The 9,646-nt window shown below is 46.3% G+C and overlaps 1 non-coding gene across 1 annotated transcript; it reads right to left on the bottom strand.

Moving 5' to 3' along the window:
- Nucleotides 1-8,827: 8,827 nt before the first annotated feature.
- LOC117130205 lies at nt 8,828-8,983 on the bottom strand. Its single transcript, XR_004453647.1, has one exon. It is a non-coding gene; the product is annotated as a 5.8S ribosomal RNA (ribosomal RNA).
- Between the last annotated feature and the right edge of the window lie 663 nt (nt 8,984-9,646).

Below are 9,646 nucleotides of genomic sequence, written 5' to 3'. Positions count from 1 at the left end.
GGTAATGCTGAAGATTGAACAATTGAATATCTTCAAGGCTTCTTTGACTTGGTTTTCTTCAGATGTCGAAATTGGTTTAGTGTAAACCAATCCGAGAATTGCCTCCTTCAATTGTCTTGTCTTTGATCTGGTTATTGGCCCATTGGAGAAAGAGAATGGGTCTCGTGCTGAGTTAAATCCAATTGAACTCCCATCCTGCTCCTTGTATCCAATTGTAGTGTTCAGCTCATCCAGCTCCTCTTCACTGTCACTCTCCTCCAGCTTTTTATACGCAAGATCAGCTACTGGTTCAGTCAAGCTCACATCATCCCCTCCTCCTTTAAAAGGATTTGACCTCAAATCCAATTCCTGTAGAATGATAGAACCATGATCATATAACTTCAAGGTACCTGTTCTGGAATTCAGATATGTCATCACTTAATGAATCTTTCCAGAGTCAAACACAAAGCATTGTAATCCTTCTTCTTGTCTCTCTCCTGGATCAAACACAAGGCATTGCAATCCTTCTTCTTGTCTCAGAAAAATCTTGGATGTATCAGCATGTTTTCCTTGACCATATCTCCTCATAAACTGACAACTAAGCTCCATATGGTTAGGAGGACGAGTTCCTAGATTCCCACACTCATTCTTCAACTTTGGACTCTCTTTAACGACATCAAGATCATGTTTTGCTCTTCCCATCATGCTCTGATCAGTTATGGAACTAGTGAAGAACATGTTGCTTACTAAATCCCCTCTCTTGTCACTGAAGCTGATCACTTTCCTTTTGAAAAGATCTCTCCACCCATCCTGGTCTCCAAAAGAGAATAAATCTCCCAAGTTAAGCTTAAATGAAGCTGTGTTCTAACCCATAATATTGTTACTCCCTTCAAATACACACAAGATTCCTCCTGGTTCAAAAACAACCTGTTGCAATCCTCTAACACAGTTAAACTGAAAGTATGGTAAAGGTCTGATCAAAGATTCACAAGTTAGAGTTTTGACACTTTCACCTTGATCAACCAAAGCATACACCAATTGTGCAGCAGTAGATGAATCTTCAAGCACTTCCTCTTTTCTCTTGGTTTGATCAGGTACATGAATACACAAAACTTGTGTTTCTCCTTCTTTTTCAGCTGAAAAAGTGGACAATGGAACCTCTTGTGATGGGTATGGCAGATTAGACTCTCCCAAGTCAAAATCGAATTCAGTCTCCTCCCACTGAGAATTGGGTACATACTTAGAACCCATGATTTCTTTAAGCTCCTCCCAAGTGTAGATCGGTTCTTCATCATACCAGCGTGCTTCCTCCTCTGCTCTCCACCATGCTTTAGCCTCCCCCCGCAGTAGACTGACAGCAAGGCGTAGCTTCTCCCATGAAGGTACTTGATTCTTTTCAATGAAGTTGTCTATGTTTTCAACCCATGAGAGAAAAGGTTCAGGACTGTTTCCTCCAACAAAAACATTAGGTATGATCATGGAAATATGTAATCAAACCCAGCAAATATAGATTTCAAAATTGAAACCCAGAAAATAGAGAAAACAAAATAATTACCCGGAAAAACAAAGAATTTGAAATAATCCCAAAAACAGAAATCAAACTGGAAAGAGATCTGACAAATAAAACCCCCAAAACAGAAAAATATTTGAAAAGGTAGAATCAAACCCTAGATCAAGAGCCTTCAAACCTGCTCTGATACCACTTAATAGATTCCTGGGCAAGGAAGAACCCTAGGATGCTCTTGAGGGTCGATCTGGTATTGATTTGGTGGTGATGGATCAGGTTACTAACACTGATGGTAAGATGATCGATTGATGAGTTGAGAGAAAGGGGATTGGTGATCGATTGTAGAGATGGTTTCAGTGATGATCTGCAGAATGATAAGGCACTGATTGGGATGATCTTAGTCCGTGAGAGGCAGCCCCACTAGTGAACAAGATCAAGGCTTAAGGAAGATCACTCTTCTAGCCAAATTCGATGTCCAAAAACTGAACAAAGGAATCACAAGTTTGAGAGAGATTTTTGATAACAAAAGTGATTAATTTTTATTCAGATCTTTCAGAAAGTTTAAGTAGAAAGAAAGGAATGCAAAGAGTCACCAAGGACTTGTAGTTTTCGAAAATATCTTAAGTAAAAACTAGGTAATGTTGAAGATTGAACAATTGAATATCTTCAAGGCTTCTTTGACTTGGTTTTCTTCCGATGTCGAAATTGGTTTAGTGTAAACCAATCCGAGAATTTCCTCCTTCAGTTGTCTTGTCTTTGATCTGGTTATTGGCCCATTGGAGAAAGAGAATGGGTCTCGTGCTGAGTTAAATCCAATTGGACTCCCATCCTGCTCCTTGTATCCAATTGTAGTGTTCAGCTCATCCAGCTCCTCTTCACTGTCACTCTCCTCCAGCTTTTTCTACGCAAGATCAGCTACTGGTTCAGTCAAACTCACATCACCTGCTGACAATTTCAAGCACTCTTTGACTCTCTTTTCAAAGTCCTTTTCATCTTTACCTCGTGGTACTTGTTTGTTATCGATCTCTCGCCTATATTTAGCCTTGGACGGATTTTACCGCCCCATTGGGGCTGCATTCCCAAACAACCCAACTCGTAGACAGAGCCTCGTGGTGCGACAGGGTCCGGGCACGACAGGGCTCTCACCCTCTCTGGCGCACCAGTCACGCCCCTAATCCTGAATAGGATTGTCGGGACGGCCATGGTTCGAGGAAACATACCAGCCAATCTTTGGACATCAAGGCAAGCATTCCATGGTCGACAAAGAAGTTTAAGAACATAAGGAAACTTAGACTTAACCTTATATAAGCTAAGAGACAGCTAGGACGAGTAAGACGGTAACTGGATGAAGTAGACGAGTAGCTCGGCCAGCTCAATGAAGCTAGGTTTAGTTCACTCCAGCTCAGTCCCTACTAAGTCAGCTCCGCTAGCTGGACTACTAGCTCACTCAACTGAGGCAGCTGAGAGTCAGCTCATCTCAGCTAGACGGACTGTTGCGGGCTGTGAAGTCCGGCCATGAGGCCATGGGCTGTTGGGTCCTTGGACAAGGCCATGGGCTAAGTCCAGGAGGCTTGGGGCGTGGGTTGGGCTTATGACCGACCCCAAACCCAATCAGAAAGGGCGAAGGGATGCAATTGGCCAAGAGGGGACAACCCTTGGCTGATGGTGCCCATTCGCTAGCAAGTCGTTCCTGTTCGTGGGGAAAGACTTACCCCCTCGTTTTCTATAAATATGGGGTCTCTCCTGTTGGTTTCATTATCCAATTCCAGAGTAAAATACTCAGAGAAAAACGTAGAGAGAGAGAAAGAGAAAGAGAGAGAGAGTTTCGGCCAAGAGAAAGGCCGAGTGTGGTGGTGTTCTGTTCCGGTGACTCTGATCGTTTGGGAACTAACTCCGGTCAAGAATGGGAGATCAAGACAAGGAGAAGAGCATGGAGAAGCCAGACGTGGTTCACAAGGTATGTGATGGGCCGTGGCTCCATCAGACCGAACGGACGGTCCATGCGACCGCACCGCAGCTCTGGTCGGTTCCTGACTCCCATCCGGCTCTCCTTATCTGTTTCAATTTGTTTCTCTTCTCTTCTCTCTGGTTAAACACGAAAGGTTCTGTTGGTTGAGTCCAAGGGATACGTCCCTAGGCTTTGGCCGAACATAATCAAATGGCTAGCCTAGACACTGGTCGGTTAAACGGACGGTCCGATCGCTCCAAGACTGGGCGGTTAGGACAAACGGATGGGAATGACCCAAAGGGCACGAGTTGTCAAGAGTCATGAGTTACCAAAGGTTGTAAGTTGCCAAAGGGTGTTAGTGACCAAAAGGTACGAGATACCAAAGGTTACGAACATCAAAAGGTACGAGGACCGAGAGGTACGAATGGCCAGAGGGTGCATGTTCCAAACGGTGTATTTTGGGACAGGTTATGACCGATCCTTATGGATCAGCCTATGACTTGTTTAAGTAAGACAAGGTCACGATTTGTCTAAGCCAAGGTAGAGTCGCAAGGTCTGACCGGTTGCTAAGCCTTCCGGATTAGGCTTGAGGCTTACTCGGCCGATTGGATCCAGGCCTAAGGCCGGATCAGGTAATGGCGTCCGTTGGGCCATCGAGCCGGACTTCATTGGCTGGTCGCACCTAGATTCTATCCGGTTAGATGGATTGGTCTTTGGGGACGATCCGGATCTTTTAGTGTGTTATGTTTATCTATTCTGGACTATCTATCTGATTCTAAGTCAAGGGGTGGTTGGTTGAATGACTTAGGATATCATAGAAAGTTTGTGAAAGGATTCGCAAGCTTGGCTCAGCCTATGACACGGTTGACCGGGAAGGACGTTAAGTTCACATGATCTGAGGAGTGTGGGAAATGCTTTTCCGCACTTAAGGACATGTTGACTAGCGCACCCATTCTGGTTCTTCCAAAGGCTGACCAACCCTATGTGGTTTATACGGACACGTCCATAACAGACTAGGTTGCGTATTAACCCAGCATGGGAAGGTCATCACCTATGCGTCAAGGCAGTTGAGAAAACATGAGGGAAACTATCCCACCCATGACCTCGAAATGGCTGCGGTAGTGTTCGCCTTAAAAATTTGGCGATCATACTTGTATGGTGCCAAGGTTTAGATACTTACGAACCATAAGAGTCTTAAGTATATATTCACCCAGCCTGAGTTAAACTTAAGGCAGAGAAGGTGGATCGAGTTTGTAGCTGATTACGATCTGGATATCACCTACCATCCGGGAAAGGCTAATCTTGTCGCAGATGCCTTGAGCCGGAGAAGGGCCGATGTATCAGCCAAATGAGAAGCGGAAGACCTGGACGGTACGGTCCGTGCCCTACGGTTGAACGCATCGACCAAAGAGTCTGAACCACTCGGATTAGAGGCGGTCAATCAGGCCGACCTACTTACCCGAATTCGGTTGGCTCAAGGTCAGGACGAGAACCTGAACAAGGTTGCTCATAATGATAGGACGGAGTACCAGACTACAAAGGATGGTACCATCCTAGTAAACGGTCGGATCAGTGTTCCTAATGATAGAAGTCTAAAGGAAGAGATTATGAGGGAATCTCATAAGTCCAGATTCTCGGTTCATCCTGGTGCGAACAAGACGTACCAGAACCTTAAGATGTTCTATCACTGGATCCGTATGAAGGCAGATGTCGCTGAGTGGGTGTCCAAGTGATACACTTGCCAACTCATCAAAGCAGAACATCAAGTGCCTAGTGGGTTATTGCAAAGCTTGCCTATTCCGAAATGGAAATGGGATCACATCACAATGGACTTTGTGACTGGGTTCCCTACCACGAGGAGTAAGAAAGATGCGGTTTGGGTTGTGGTCGACCGCCTAACCAAATCAGCACACTTTCTGGCTATCAAGAAGTCGGATGGGGTCGATCAGATTGTACGTATGTACATTGATGAGATTGTCCGACTACATGGTGTGCCGGCAAGTATAGTGTCAGATAGGGATTCAACGTTTACATCTTACTTCTGGAAAGCTTTCCAAAAAGCTTTAGGAACAAGAGTGAACATGAGTACTGCCTATCACCCACAGACTGATGGACAGTTCGAAAGTACGATCCAGACATTGGAAGATATGTTGCGAGCATGTGTTTTAGACTGGGGTGATTCCTGGGAAAAACATCTACCTCTGGTGGAATTTGCTTACAATAGTTTCCATAGTAGTATTGGCATGTCGCCATACGAAGCTCTATATGGGGATAATTAATAGCCTCCATAGTAGTATTGGCATGTCGCCAACAAGTTGGGGAATGCAGCATGATTGGTCTAGAGATTGTCGAAGAGACAACCGAAAAGATCAAGTTCTTGAGGGATAAAATGAGACAGGCACAAGACCGCCAAAAGAACTATGCAGATCGACGAAGGAAAGATCTCGAGTTTCAAGTAGGTGACTTGGTGTATCTCAAAATGATTACCTTCAAAGGACGAGTCCGAATTTCCGAGATCCTTGGGGCCGTTCAAGGTCATTGAAAGAGTTGGTATGGTGGCCTACAAGTTGAACTTGCCGGCCAAAATGGACGCATTTCATAATGTGTTCCACGTCTCCCAACTCTGGAAATGTCTGATGGACCAAGACATCGCTCTTCCTGCCATTCCAGATGATCTTGGTAAGAACCTAACCTTGGAAACGAGGCCAGTTTGAATCATAGATAGGATGGAAAAAGCAACAAGGAAGAAGACGGTCCAGATGGTCAAGTTCGTCTGGGACTGTAATGGTCAGGATATAATCACATGGGAAACTGAAGCTAGAATGAAAGCAGAGTACCCAGGCTGGTTGGATCAGTTTGTTTCCGAGGAAAAATTTGATTCGGATTCGAGGACGAATCCATCCCAAGGGGGGGAGACTTGTCACGCCCCCAATCCTGAATAGGATTGTTGGGACGGCGATGGTTCGAGGAAACGTACCAGCCAGTCTTAGGACATCAAGGCAAGCGTTCCATGGTCGAGAAAGAAGGTTAAGAACATAAGGAAACTAAGACTTAACCTTATATAAGCTAAGAGACAGCTAGGACAAGTAAGACCGTAACAGGACGAAGTAGACGAGTAGCTCGGCCAGCTCAACGAAGCTAGGTTTAGTTCACTCCAGCTCAGTCCCTACTAAGTAAGCTCCACTAGCTGGATTACTAGCTCACTCAGCTGACGCAGCTGAGAGTCAGCTCATCTCAGCTAGACGGACTGTTCGGGTTTTAGGCCGATGGTCCGGGTCCGGGTCAGTGGCGGGCTGTGAGGTCCGGCCATGAGGCCATGGTCTGTTGGGTCCTTGGAAAGGGCCGTGGGCTGAGTCCAGGAGGCTTGGGGCGTGGGTTGGGCTTATGACCGACCCCAAACCCAATCAGAAAAGGGCGAAGGGATGCAAGTGGCCGAGAGGGCACAACCCTTGGCCGATGGTGCCCATTCGCTAGCAAGTCGTGCCTGTTCGTGGGGCAAGACTTACCCCCTCGTTTTATATAAATATGGGGTTTCTCCTGTTGGTTTCATTATCCAATTCCAGAGTAAAATACTCAGAGCAAATCGTAGAGAGAGAGAGAGAGAGAGAGTTCCGGCCAAGAGAAAGGCCGAGTGTGGTGGTGTTGTGTTCCGGCGACTCTGATCGTTTGGGAACTAACTCCGGTCAAGAATGGGAGATCAAGACAAGGAGAAGAGCATGGAGAACCCAGACGTGGTTCACAAGGTATATGATGGGCCGTGGCTCCATCAGACCGAACGGACGGTCCATGCGACCGCACCGCGACTCTGCTCGGTTCCTGAGTCCCATCCGGCTCTCCTTATCTATTTCAATTCGTTTCTCTTCTCTCTGGTTAAACACGAAAGGTTGTGTTGGTTGAGTCCAAGGGACACGTCCCTAGGCTTTGGCCGAACATAATCAAACCGCTAGCCTAGACACTGGTCGGTTAGACGGACGGTCCGATCGCTCCAAGACTGGGAGGTTAGGACGAACGGTTGGGAATGACCCAAAGGGCACGAGTTGTCAAGAGTCATGAGTTACCAAAGGTTGTGAGTTGCCAAAGGATGTTAGTGACCAAAAGGTCCGAGATACCAAAGGTTACGAACATCAAAAGGTAAGAGGACCGAGAGGTACAAATGGCCAGAGGGTGCATGTTCCAAATGGTGTCTTTCGGGAAAGGTTATGACCGATCCTTATGGATCAGCCTATGGCTTGTTTAAGTAAGACAAGGTCACGGTTTGTCTAAGCCAAGGTAGAGTCGCAAGGTCTGACCGGTTGCTAAGCCTTCCGGATTAGGCTTGAGGCTTACTCGGCCGATTGGATCCAGGCCTAAGGCCGGATCAGGTAAGGGAGTCCGTTGGGCCATCAAGCCGGACTTCATTGGCCAGTCGCACCTAGATTTTATCCGGTTAGACGGATTGGTCTTTGGGGACGATCCGGATCTGTTCGTGTGTTTTGTTTATCTATTTTGAACTATCTATCTGATTCTAAGTCAAGGGGTGGTTGGTTGAATGACTTAGGATACGGTAGATAGGTTCATACTTTTTATGATTATATTGACTGAGGTTTATCTAAGTTCTAGGGACCAAGCCAAGCATTGTAGAATCAATCCGTTCTATTCTCGGTTATGATTAATGCTTATCTGGTTATGGTTTCAGGAACTAAGGATGGTTCCGGTCAAGCCAAGGAGCCGTGAAGGCTCGGTCAGTGAGAGGCTGTGTAACGTGTGGGTAGATGATGCTAGGGACGAAAAAGTGATTGTCTATGAAACTGTTAAGAAGTTGTGTATTGGATCTCATGTTTTTAAGTAATACAAAGTTAACACATTATTATTCTGCTGTGCAATCTGTTCCTTTGTTTATGAACCTCATATTCGAATATGACTTAGTGAATAAAAGACTTAGAATAAATCAGACAAGCAAAGAAATTAATAAGTAAGCATTCGTATCCAGTTGGGTCGAGAGAACAGGAACGGGTCTTACAGCGCCTTTCCAGGGAACTTGGGCCCGGTCCGTCGCTGAGGACGCTTCTTCAGACTACAATTCGAACACCAAAGACGTCAGATTATCAAGCTGGGCTCTTCCCGGTTCGCTCGCCGTTACTAAGGGAATCCTTGTTAGTTTCTTTTCCTCCGCTTATTGATATGCTTAAACTCAGGGGGTGATCCCGCCTGACCTGGGGTCGCGTTGAGGAATTTGGGTCATCAATTGCTTTTGGACCGGAACGTATGACTATATGACGAGAATTGAATTCACCACCGCATGTCAAGACGCTCCTGGTGTCCTTAGTTCAGATTTTGGCCAACCGCATGCGGTAACACACGGGAGATCAGCTTCAGTCCCATATCCTCGAGAGGATGGGGGGGACGACGATTTGTGACACCCAGGCAGACGTTCCCTCGGCCAGAAGGCTTGGGGCGTAACTTGCGTTCAAAAACTCGATGGTTCATGGGATTCTACAATTCACACCAAGTATCGCATTTTGCTACATTCTTCATCGATGCAAGAGCCGAGATATCCATTGCCAAGAGTCGTTTTAGACTTTACATTGCAGCACTGCTTCCGAACTAACACCGTCTCCGGGTTGGCGAAAGCAGGCAGTTTAGTTGCATTTTCCTTGATATTCTTCGTGCTGGGGTTTGTTAATATCCGGAAGCTATGCGTACGATCCAACCAAAACTGAAGTCTTGGGCATGGATGAACACATAACCACGGAATCGGCAGGCACAATAAGAAACTGGCCTACCGAGAGTGATGTTTCATCGTTCTCAGGTCATTATGTTTCCAGGGTACGACAATGATCCTTCTGCAGGTTCACCAACGGAAACCTTGTTACGACTTCTCCTTCCTCTAAATGATAAGGTTTAGTGGACTTCTCGCGACGTCGCAGACGGCAAACCACCCACGTCGCCGCGATCTGAACACTTCACCGGATCATTCAATCGGTAGGAGCGACGGGCGGTGCGTACAAAGGGCAGGGACGTAGTCAACGCGAGCTGATGACTCGCGCTTACTAGGAATTCCTCGTTGAAGACCAACAATTGCAATGATCTATCCCTATCACGATGAAATTTCAAAGATTACCCGGGCCTGTCGGCCAAGGTGTGAACTCGTTGAATACATCAGTGCAGCGCACGTGCGGCCCATAACATCTAAGGGCATCACAGACCTGTTATGGCCTAAAACTTCCTTGGCC

The sequence above is a fragment of the Brassica rapa genome, unplaced genomic scaffold (genome assembly GCF_000309985.2).
Source record: "Brassica rapa cultivar Chiifu-401-42 unplaced genomic scaffold, CAAS_Brap_v3.01 Scaffold0356, whole genome shotgun sequence".
NCBI lineage: Eukaryota > Viridiplantae > Streptophyta > Magnoliopsida > Brassicales > Brassicaceae > Brassica > Brassica rapa.
The sequence above is the reverse complement of the archived record's forward strand: the minus strand, read 5'-3'. Positions and strand labels throughout refer to the sequence as shown.